We start from the raw sequence: 4,108 nt of genomic DNA, 5'->3' as shown, positions 1-4,108 counted from the left end.
AAAATAGTGTCATTCAGCATGAAAATAATTTTTAATGGTCCGAAATCTATTAGTAGTAATTTTCAATAATCTTTGTAAATCAATTTTAAATATAGAGCAAAATGAAAAGTTTTTGTTTAAAAAGTGGAGCAATTTTTTTAAATTGTGTTTAATTAAAAGTACGATTTACAATTAAAATTACTCTAATTATTTCGTTCATTTAAAGTCGATTTTGGAGGGATGTTTTGAAGATTGAAAGTTTTGTACTAAGGCTGCCTCACTGCTAATATAGTTAAGATCCATATGCATATCAAATAATGTTTATCTACATAAAAGCAAGTTTGAATATACATATATTTAAAAAAAGTTTGCATTATTTTGTCAATCTCTAAAAGAGCTTACGCTAACACATGTCATTATCTTTGCATGGATGACCACTATCGAGGGTAGTCATCGATATAAATTATTAATAGTTGCGGAACTTGAAAACTTATCACAATAAATTGGGTTAAAAATGCTGCAATCTCTGCATTTCGTTGTTTTTTTTTTGGCATAAGCAGCTTGTGTTATATTTTGCTTTTACTTTCATTTTAAAGTGAATTGATTATTTTTTTTTTAGTTGGACATTCATTACGTTCCATGCAAATTGTTGTGATACAATAAAAACATGCAAATTTCATTTAAGTCATTGTTGTATTTAAGCTAAATATCACATGAGCTCACAAAAAAAAAAAAATAAAGCAAAACAAAACAATACTACTGAGAAGGTGGCACAAGAAATTAAAAGAAAAAAATTATAAAATTAAAACAAATAAACGACAGCAGACCTTTTACCAGGCACCCAATGGCACATTTGCCAAAATACTAAGAAAACAAACGACAACTGCAACAACAATGAAATAAAGAAAAAAATCTTAAAACAAACATAAAAAATTGTAGGAATATTACATCATCATTGGATGCACAGCATCATAAATGATGATACAACAGTTTGAGATATATAAATAAAAAGAGATCATTATACGAGGGCTGTGTGAAAAGTGTATAATGGACTATAGCCTACAATATATAAGAGACTATAGACTAGACTGTGTAACTATACATTAGACTAGCCCATAGACAACACAATGGGCTGGAATATAAACTAGACTATATACTAGACTGTAGGGTAGAATATAGACTAGACTATAGATTAGACTACCGAGTAGATTATAGAGTAGACTATCTAGACTAGACTATAGACTAGACTATAAACTAGACTATAGACTAGACTATAGACTAGACTATAAACTAGACTATAGACTAGACTATAGACTAGACTATAGACTAGACTATAGACTAGACTATAGACTAAACTATAGACTAGACTATAGACTAGACTATAGACTAGACTATAGACTAGACTATCGACTAGACTATAGACTAGACTATAGACTAGACTATAGACTAGACTATAGACTAGACTATAGACTAGACTATAGACTAGACTATAGACTAGACTATAGACTAGACTATAGACTAGACTATAGACTAGACTATAGACTAGACTATAGACTAGACTATAGACTAGACTATAGACTAGACTATAGACTAGACTATAGACTAGACTATAGACTAGACTATAGACTAGACTATAGACTAGACTATAGACTAGACTATAGACTAGACTATAGACTAGACTATAGACTAGACTATAGACTAGTTAGTTTGTTAGTTTGTTAGTTTGTTAGTTTGTTAGTTTGTTAGTTTGTTAGTTTGTTAGTTTGTTAGTTAGTTAGTTAGTTAGTTAGTTAGTTAGTTAGTTAGTTATTTAGCGTGCGGTTTTGGTTGGAATCGAACCCCTGACATCTGGTCGACAACAAACCTGCCATATATTCAACCGGTTCACGTACAAAACTAAACCGCTAGACTTTTTATGGATATGACTTTTCCACACACTTTATTTTGACGTATATTGATCATTTTTTATGAAAAATGGAAAAAAGTGTTTTCGAAGGATATCATAGGATATTATCCTTATAAAATTCTAAAAACTAACTTATTTTGCTTTAGAAACAAACTTTTACTGTAGCTGCGAACTCAAATTTACGATCTATTTCGAGAAAAATGTAAAAAAATCTTGAGACACCTCTGTCTCGTATACGTGAAAGAGTTAAGGCATAAAAAAAAACATAATTAAAAATGTTAATAGTAATCTGATATTAATTAATTATTAAAATAGTGTCATTCAGCATGAAAATAATTTTTAATGGTCCGAAATCTATTAGTAGTAATTTTCAATAATCTTTGTAAATCAATTTTAAATATAGAGCAAAATGAAAAGTTTTTGTTTAAAAAGTGGAGCAATTTTTTTAAATTGTGTTTAATTAAAAGTACGATTTACAATTAAAATTACTCTAATTATTTCGTTCATTTAAAGTCGATTTTGGAGGGATGTTTTGAAGATTGAAAGTTTTGTACTAAGGCTGCCTCACTGCTAATATAGTTAAGATCCATATGCATATCAAATAATGTTTATCTACATAAAAGCAAGTTTGAATATACATATATTTAAAAAAAAAGTTTGCATTATTTTGTCAATCTCTAAAAGAGCTTACGCTAACACATGTCATTATCTTTGCATGGATGACCACTATCGAGGGTAGTCATCGATATAAATTATTAATAGTTGCGGAACTTGAAAACTTATCACAATAAATTGGGTTAAAAATGCTGCAATCTCTGCATTTCGTTGTTTTTTTTTTGGCATAAGCAGCTTGTGTTATATTTTGCTTTTACTTTCATTTTAAAGTGAATTGATTATTTTTTTTTTAGTTGGACATTCATTACGTTCCATGCAAATTGTTGTGATACAATAAAAACATGCAAATTTCATTTAAGTCATTGTTGTATTTAAGCTAAATATCACATGAGCTCACAAAAAAAAAAAAATAAAGCAAAACAAAACAATACTACTGAGAAGGTGGCACAAGAAATTAAAAGAAAAAAATTATAAAATTAAAACAAATAAACGACAGCAGACCTTTTACCAGGCACCCAATGGCACATTTGCCAAAATACTAAGAAAACAAACGACAACTGCAACAACAATGAAATAAAGAAAAAAATCTTAAAACAAACATAAAAAATTGTAGGAATATTACATCATCATTGGATGCACAGCATCATAAATGATGATACAACAGTTTGAGATATATAAATAAAAAGAGATCATTATACGAGGGCTGTGTGAAAAGTGTATAATGGACTATAGCCTACAATATATAAGAGACTATAGACTAGACTGTGTAACTATACATTAGACTAGCCCATAGACAACACAATGGGCTGGAATATAAACTAGACTATATACTAGACTGTAGGGTAGAATATAGACTAGACTATAGATTAGACTACCGAGTAGATTATAGAGTAGACTATCTAGACTAGACTATAGACTAGACTATAGACTAGACTATAGACTAGACTATAGACTAGACTATAGACTAGACTATAGACTAGACTATAGACTAGACTATAGACTAGACTATAGACTAGACTATAGACTAGACTATAGACTAGACTATAGACTAGACTATGGACTAGACTATAGACTAGACGCTCCAGTTAAGACTATAGATTAGGCTGTAAACAAGACGCTCCAGTCAAGACTATAGACTGTAGTCTGCATGATAATGATTTTGTAACATATTTCTCACTCAACCTACGTTCTGTTTTGTAAACAATGGCTTCTCAAAATAATAAAACAACAAAAAAACTTACATATTTAAATGACAATCATCAAATCGAAGGAAAAAAACTGAAAATTGGAGAAACATAAAAATTTGCTAAAGATTTTCGTTCAGTTAACGCCTTTTGTAAAAAAAAATTAAAAGTAAATAAAAAATGCAAACTGTCCAAAAATTAAATATTGACACAATTAAAGCGCGTGATGCCTTTCACAAAATAAGTCTCAAAAAAAAAAAAGACAAAAAAATAAACTTTAAGAAAAATCTCAAAAAGAAAAACAACAAAATAGCAACAACTAAACTAAAATGTGCATAAAAAGTTTTTACAATTTTGTATTTATAATATTATGCATAAAATAATAAATATAAACTTCTTTATCGTAAAGAGCAAACAAAAATCC

Source organism: Lucilia cuprina, chromosome 2 (genome assembly GCF_022045245.1).
Source record: "Lucilia cuprina isolate Lc7/37 chromosome 2, ASM2204524v1, whole genome shotgun sequence".
In the NCBI taxonomy this organism is placed as follows: Eukaryota; Metazoa; Arthropoda; class Insecta; order Diptera; family Calliphoridae; genus Lucilia; species Lucilia cuprina.
This window is presented reverse-complemented; position numbering follows the sequence as displayed.